This window comes from Physcomitrium patens, chromosome 10 (assembly GCF_059467195.1).
Source record: "Physcomitrium patens ecotype Gransden chromosome 10, ASM5946719v1, whole genome shotgun sequence".
NCBI classification, from domain to species: domain Eukaryota; kingdom Viridiplantae; phylum Streptophyta; class Bryopsida; order Funariales; family Funariaceae; genus Physcomitrium; species Physcomitrium patens.
Window position 1 is genome coordinate 9530915 of NC_143419.1, and position 8943 is coordinate 9539857.

An 8943-nucleotide genomic window follows, 5' to 3' on the forward strand; every position below is an offset into this window, starting at 1 on the left:
AATAAAGATAATTATATAGATAGTTAAAACCATAGAAGTTTCTAGAATTGGGATTAGATTAGTGAACCAAATAGGATCCACCATGGAACATTCTAGAAGAGTTTAGGGTGGTTATTTTGGTAAAATATAGCTTCAAATCCTTTTTCTTAGTAAAGTTTGGTTCTGCATCTTTTTATTTAGATCTATTGTATTTTATTTCTGTTTGCTCAATTTTGTCTTTCATATCCTATTTTGTGTACTTCTATTTGGTTTTATTTTGGTCTGTTTTATCCTATTTTGTAATGAGATTTTATGTTGCTATAGAATAGAAGGTTTTTAGATTTTTGAGATAGTCTAGTCTTATTTCATTGATATCAGAGCAAGTGTTAGACTGTTTTCTTTTGATAGCATGTCAATAGTCATTATATAGTCCAAGATCAAATGTTGTGGTCATACTAAGTACTGTATTGAGGCTATTACAAGCTATTCATGAAAAGTCAATTCAAAGATGAGAAGGTGTTACAATAAAGGAGTCTAGCAGAGAAGTTATAGTAAGGGAGATATGGTAGAGCAATTCCAAATGGAGGCTCAAATACAACACATCTTAAGCCAAATAGCTAATTTGTAAGGACAAATAGAAGCCTTTAAGATAAAAGAGTCGACATCTGTAAGGGTTGAAATTGAATAAGCCTAATACATACTCCGAAATTTCAAGATAAGAAGATGTATGTCAATGGTTCTTCAATATGTGATAATATTTCTAACTATTTGGGAAAAATACCACTTAACGAATTAAATATGCAATCAGCTATTTGAAAGATGCAGCAGCCATTTGGTGGCAACATTGAGTTCAAAGCTTTGGACCTTAAGGTGGATTTTGTGATTGGGAGGAATTTGAAACTAAGTTTAGGAATCAATTTCAGTCCATCAATGTGGTATCCTATTGTAACATGACTATATGGTAAAAGATGATAATATGGAACTTATTTATGAAGAGCCAAGTTAAAATATATAATAAAAAAATATCCATAAAAGATAAGAAGGTAGTAAAAATTTTAGTAGTAATGCTGCCTTTCTAAAAAAATAACTTCCATTTATTTTTTAGGACCATAAATAAGGCAAATTAGAGTAGTTTGAAAAAATTAATGATATAGGCATCTTTAAAAAGAAGTTAAGAGTACATTCTAACAAAAATCACATAAAAAAACTAGATATTAATACCTAGAGATGGCCAATTATGAACTAAGGTCGAAATCAGACCCCAATGCACAAAACCAAGCCTCAATGATGATTCTTAGGTTCTTTGGTAGATTAAAAAGTGGAATTAGAAAGCAAACTTAATAAAATTTTAATAAACATTATTTTGAGGTGATTTGGATTTGTATTGACTTTATAAGAGCTTTGTAAAGTCAATGTTTGTTTTAGGTGACCCTAGATTTGTGAAATAAAGTGGAAGATACTTTTTGGAAAAATTCATAAGTTTGGCAATAGATCCATATATGAAATTTTGAAGGTTTTTGTATTAATATGTATTCAATATATGCTATTAATTTCAACTTGATCAAAGGATTGGATCGAGGATAATTAAGATTTAAGTGGATTAGGATCTCAAAAAAGAGATTTTTATGTCAAGTGAGGGTTTCTAAGATTGCTTGTAATCTATCAATTAGATTAGAGTAAAAATCATGTGTATAGATATTAGAATTATTTTTCTATATATATAAAAAAATTGAGTTCAATTGAATAGTTTGATAAAAAGATATTGGCACTGGAAATTCAACATTCAAATTAGAAAATGAGACCAGCCAACATCCAAGCACATTTTTGAGGTTATCATCTATTAGATAATTCTGATTCTTTTCAAATTTTTTGCTCTTATTTTCAACTTAATTGTTAAGAATTATGCAAAATTTAAATTAAAATCAATAGTTCATCTATTAGTTATTGAGGTTTGAATCTGCTATAGGAATTACTTGGGATTGATTTGGTGTCACGGCCATAATCATGTAAGCTAATAATTACATATAGAAATAGGTAGAAGTAAGTAAAAGTAGATAAAAGTAAGTTAATTCTATAATATTTAATATAGAAGCTTCCTAGAAACTTCCTAGACGTTGCTTTGACTTCATAGGTGTCTTTAATTGACTTTTTGGATTAGAAACGTGGTCAACAAGTTGGCCATGTGCCACACATGTTGTTAACTTGAAGATCAAGCTAACTATGTGGCCCACACATAGAAAAACTTGCCTTGTAAGTCAAGGCATGTGTCCTACAAAGTCAACACATATTGGAGGTCCTATAGAGCATCGCCACGTAGCCCCTAATTAGATAGTATATATAGAGACAAGAGTGAAGGCTTCTTCACTCTTGTCAACTCCTTTCTTGCTTCTAGTCTAGGTTCAAGAGTCTTTAGTTTCTTGTCTTGTGGCAATAGCCATTCCAGTTTCCTTTTAATATACCTACTTGTTTATATTTTGACTTATTATATCGAGATAGCCTTTTTGTGTATATTTTCCCTCATCGAGTCTTTGTCCTTGACAGATTGACAAGAGTACACTTACAATATCAGAGCTTTGTTTTTCTTGAGTAAGAGTGGATTACCCCTTTCTCTTGACAAGACATAAGCGTATTAGAAGTTTGCGGATTACCCACTTCTAAACTGATATTGTTCTTAGTATCTTCTTTGTTATCAAGTCTTTCTTTTCTTTTGTCTTGAGCAATATCAAACAAATTTTTCTTCTTAGTGTCATTATGGCAAAGCTTGTTGAAATGAAGAGTGCAATGGCACAAATGCAAGAGCAAATGAGGGAGTTAATGCTTGCGATGCATCAACTCAATTCACCAACACAAGAAAGAACAAGAATAGCAGAAAGTGGAGATATAGAGATGATCGGAGCTGCTTCAACATCTACAACAAATCACGTTCCTTCTCCAATTGTACAACACCCTATAAGCACTAGAGAACCAAGAATTGCCTTACCTGAGAAATTTGATGGTACGAGATCAAAGTTTCGAGGGTTCATCAATCAAGTACAATTGGTAATTGAACTTCAACCGCAAAGCTATCCAACTCCAGGATCACAAGTCAGGTTTATTGGCACTCTACTTTCTGGTTCTGCATTATCATGGTTTTCGTCTTTTCTTGAACAACGAAATCCAATATTGGACAATTTGAAAGCTTTTTTGGCGGAGTTTCGATCTATGTATGGTGAACACGATGCAACTCATGTTGTAACAAATAAGATCCAAATTCTGCGACAAGGAAATCGCTCAGTAACAGTATATGCTTCACAATTTCGACAACTTGCAATTGACATCAAGTGGGATGATGCTGCACTCATCAGTCAATTTCTTTATGGATTGCAATATGAAGTAAAGAAATTGATGCTCAACTTACCTGATCCTCAAACTTTGAGTCAAGCAATCGATTTTGCGGTAAAATGTGATAATCGACTTTTCGAATTTCGATCCGAGAATCATTCACGGGAACCTCAACGTTATTACTCAATGGCAACATCAACATCTTTGCCAAACGAACATTCGAAAGTAGAAGACATGCAAATTGACGCGGTACGTTTTAAATCTCTAACTGAGCAAGAAAAGATTCGTCGTCGTCAAGAAGGATTATGTTTATATTGCGGAGAACCTAAGCACACTGCTCAACATTGTCCAAAGAAACGACGCAACTATAAAATGAGGGGTACGACGGTCAAAGAAGACAACATGTTGAAAAACGGATTCGTCCAGCTACAATAGGGACCGTGCAGCTAGAACCTTGTACAATTCCTAATGAAGGTCCTATCCTCTCCTCAGAACCCTCTCCTTGTTTTATAATAGACTTATATTTAGGACCTAAGAATTACAAAGCCTCTGCTTTATTAGATTCGGGAGCCTCAGCATGTTTTTTAGATGAACAATTTGTTAAAAGTCGTAAAATACCCTTTGTACAGAAACCTAAACCAGTACATGTAGAAGTCATAGATGGTCGTCCCTTGTCTTCTGGAGATGTCACTCATGAAACTCATCCTATAAAAGTAACAATAGACGGTCATGATAGCTACATAGCTTTTAACATAATTAAATCTCCGTCCAATCCAGTTATTTTAGGTTTATCCTGGCTAGAAAAATATAACCCTCGAATAGATTGGAATTCGCGTAAACTTGACTTTTCCCAAAGCGTTATTAATAGTTCTACCAACCAAGTAAAAAATTATAAGTCTAGTATAGTAAAACCCGTACTGATATGTGCAAAAGCATTTATACACGCAGCAAAAGAAGGATCAACTTTTGCTATTTATGCTGCACCTATTTCTGAAAACGTAAAGACTTCAAGTGGCATTCCAAGTCAATATCAGGAGTATCAAGACGTTTTTGAGAAAAAGAATGCAGATATTCTTCCTGAGCATCGTCCATATGATTGTTCAATCGACCTCAAGGAAGGAACTCAGCCACCATTTGGACCAATTTACAATTTATCGCAAGATGAGATGGCTAAACTTAAGACATATATTGACGAGAATTTAGCGAAGAATTTCATACGCCATTCAAAATCTCCAGCAGGAGCTCCAATTCTATTCGTAAAGAAAAAAGATGGATCTTTACGAATGTGTGTTGATTATCGAGGACTCAACAAGATCACAATCAAGAACAGGTATCCATTATCTTTCATATCAGGACTCCTTGACCAATTGAATCAAGCTAAGATCTATACAAAAATAGATCTAAGAGGAGCATATAATCTAGTACGGATCAAAGAAGGAGATGAATGGAAGACTGCATTTCGAACCAGGTATGGACATTTCGAATATAATGTCATGCCCTTTGGACTCACGAATGCACCAGCTGCTTTTCAACATCTCATGAATGATGTATTTCGTGAATTCTTAGACAATTTTGTCGTCTGCTATCTAGACGATATCCTGATCTATTCTAAGAACGTCGAAGAACATGAAATACATGTTCGTCAAGTATTACAAAAACTTAGAGATGCAGGATTGTACGCCAAGATGGAAAAGTGTGTATTTCACACTACTCAAGTTGACTTTTTAGGATACATCATTTCAAATGATGGTCTCATGATGGATTCTAAGAAAGTCCAAACAATCATGGATTGGAAGATTCCAAGGACGGTAAGAGATATCCAATGTTTCTTGGGATTTGCCAATTACTATCGGATCTTCATCAAAGATTTCTCACGAGTTGCAGCTCCACTTACACGCTTGACTAGTAAAGATAAATTTCAATGGAATCAAGAAGCGGAAGCAGCATTTGAAGCCTTGAAGACATCGTTTGTCTCTGCACCAGTCTTATATCGTGTTGACTTTTCCAAGGCATTTTTTATGGAAACAGATGCATCAGATTTTGCCTTGGGTGCAGTTTTATCACAAATGGGAACAGATGACAAACTTCATCCGATAGCTTTTCATTCAAGAAAATTCTCAACAGCCGAGATCAATTATGAGATCCACGATAAAGAACTTCTTGCGATCGTGGATTCCTTTCAAGAATGGCGTCATTATCTAGAAGGCGCTTCTAGTCCAGTCACTGTGTATACAGATCACAAGAACCTCGAGTATTTCATGTCAGCACGCGTGTTGAATCGTCGTCAAGCTCGTTGGAGTATGTCTTTGTCAAGATTCGAGTTTATTATCACTTATCGGCCAGGAAAATAACAAGGTTTATCTGATGCCCTATCTAGACGTTCTTATTTTATACCAAAAGAAGGAGATGCAGCTTTTGAGCAACAAAGAACGGTCTTCTTGAAACCAGAGCAATTTCATCTCCGAGGAATGAAATCAACATTGACTGTTGATTCAACTTTTCTCAAGCAAATCCAGTCTAGTATGTCCTCAGACCCTCTTGTTTATGATATCGAGAATAATTCTTCCAAGTCTCATGATCCTTCTAAGTTCGAGTTCAAGAATAATCTATTATATTTTGAAGGACGCCTATATGTTCCAGAAGGAGAAGCACGTTTACGTGTTCTTCAAGCACGTCATGACTTTCCAGCAGCAGGGCACTTTGGATATAATAAGACTTTGGAACTCATATCAAGAGATTTTTGGTGGCCACAAATGTGGAAGTCAGTCAAAGACTTTGTACAATCATGTGATATTTGTTCAAGATCAAAAATTCCTCGTCATCAACCTTACGGACTTCTTCAGCCATTACCTATACCAGAACAACCATGGTCTTCTGTTTCTATGGATTTCATCACAGATCTTCCAAGCTCAAGATCTTATGATTCTATATGTGTGATAGTAGATCGTTTCACCAAGATGGCACATTTTGTGCCATGTACAAAATCTATCACAGGTGAAGAAACAGCTAAGCTTTTCATTGATAATATCTATCGCTATCATGGATTACCTAAAGATATCATATCAGATAGGGGAACTCAATTTGTGTCAAGATTTTGGAGGACCCTTTTCAAGATTTTAAAAGTGGACATAAAGCTATCTTCGGCTTTCCATCCTCAAACTGATGGACAAACAGAGCGCGTAAACCAAGTCTTGGAGCAATATTTAAGGTGTACTATCAACTACCAACAAGATGATTGGACAACCCTTCTGCCATTGGCAGAGTTTGCTTATAATAATAGGGTACATACTTCCACGCAACAAACACCTTTCTTTGCCAATTATGGCTATCATCCACGACTTGATACTTTTGATTTTTCAAAAGTTGATAATCCTGCAGCAGAAGATATGGCAAATCGGTTGTCAGAGTTACATGCAATAATGAAGATGCAATTGAAGGAAGCTCAAGAACGACAAAAGATAAACGCAGATCTATATCGTAAGGAGCAACCACAACTCAATGTGGGTGATAAGATATGGCTACTTCGTCGCAATATCAAGACTACTCGACCTTGTGACAAGTTGGACTATTGTAGGCTTGGCCCCTTTTCTGTTTCTGAACAGATCAACCCAGTTGCATATCGGTTACATCTACCGGAGTCAATGAAGATCCATCCTATATTCCACGTGTCTCTTCTTGAACCATATAAGATAGTGGATATACAAGGAAGAAGACAAATGCCACCGCCTCCTATAGAAGTAGATAATAATGAAGAATTTGAGGTGGAAGAGATATTAGACTCAAGGCGGCGCCGAAATAAGGTGGAATATCTTGTTCATTGGCGCGGATATGATATTAGTGAATGCACATGGGAGCCATCCAGGAATCTAGGAAATGCATCAGCTAAAGTCAAAGTTTTTCATCAACGACATCCATCGAAACCAAGATGAAAATCTCTCTTATAAAAGAGACAAGATTGAGGCAAGATAACATTCAATTTCCTATCCTTGTTTGTAACTTCTTTACATTTGTGACGCTAATTAGATGGAGAGCCAACAACCAGCGGATTCAACTCAAGAACCTTCGTTTGCTGACCTGCCGGATGAGATATTACGATTGTCACAACCTTCAAGACGACGCAATCGAGATGAACATCTTCAAGAACGACATGTTCTTCCTCGAATAGATGGTGAGATACAACGCGTTTGGTATCACGATTTGGGAAGGGACTCCCGATGTTTGGTGATTTTGCTAGAGGTAGGAACAACTCCTGATGGTGTTCCAAATATTCTATTCGAAGGAAGTTACGAAGGCCTCAACAATGATCAAATAACTGGGTGGTCTTCCCGCCCTGGTATGGGACACTACCGATGGTTGAGAGGCCCTATCAATCATCTTCGAAGAGAACAGAGATCAGAGTATGTGGCGAATACAGTTCGTCGCATCATAGATTTCTTCAACATATGATGACCGCTCCTCGTGGAACTCGTCTCTAGAAGGGGGGGTAATGTCACGGCCATAATCATGTAAGCTAATAATTACATATAGAAATAGGTAGAAGTAAGTAAAAATAGATAAAAGTAAGTTAATTCTATAATATTTAATATAGAAGCTTCCTAGAAACTTCCTAGATGCTGCTTTGACTTCATAGGTGTCTTTAATTGACTTTTTGGATTAGAAACGTGGTCAACAAGTTGGCCATGTGCCACACATGTTGTTAGCTTGAAGATCAAGCTAACTATGTGGCCCATACGTAGAAAAACTTGCCTTGTAAGTCAAGGCATGTGTCCTACAAAGTCAACACATATTGGAGGTCCTATAGAACGTCGCCACGTAGCCCCTAGTTAAATAGTATATATAGAGACAAGAGTGAAGGCTTCTTCACTCTTGTCAACTCTTTTCTTGCTTCTAGTCCAGGTTCAAGAGTCTTTAGTTTCTTGTCTTGTGGCAATAGCCATTCCAGTTTCCTTTTAATATACCTACTTGTTTATATTTTGACTTATTATATCGAGATAGCCTTTTTGTGTATATTTTTCTTCATCGAGTCTTTGTCCTTGACAGTATTAGGAAGTTTTTCAAGTTCTCATATTGCTTGAAGACAAAGCAATCCTAAGAAGGTTCTCAAATAACTTCCTTAATCTTCTTAGTATTTTTTAAAATCTATTAAAATATTCTAAGACTTTCTAAAACTTTATAAAAATCTTTTAAAAATCTTCTATTAGAATATTTTAAAAATCTTTTAGAACCTTCTAGAACATGATAAAATATTTTAAAATATTTGTAGAATCTTTTTATTAGATGTTTGTAACAAAAGATATGTTATATGCTTCATGTAAGGATATATGGATGGATATATATATATATATATATATATTTAATTATTATATATGATGTTATTTATTGAATAGTTTTAACTACATACTTTGTGGTATTTTATGTCTACTATATGATCCAACTTCATATCAAATAGATACATTTTTATATAGCAAATATTTTTTACTAAAATTTATAAAATAAATGATGAAGTATGGCAAAAAAATTTGTTGTTAGATAAAAAAATTATATGTTTGAATGATAAATTAATTAAAATAATTAAAAATATATTGATACATATTCTCATAGTATATGGTTATAATAAAATATAGAATTACTACTAATATCACA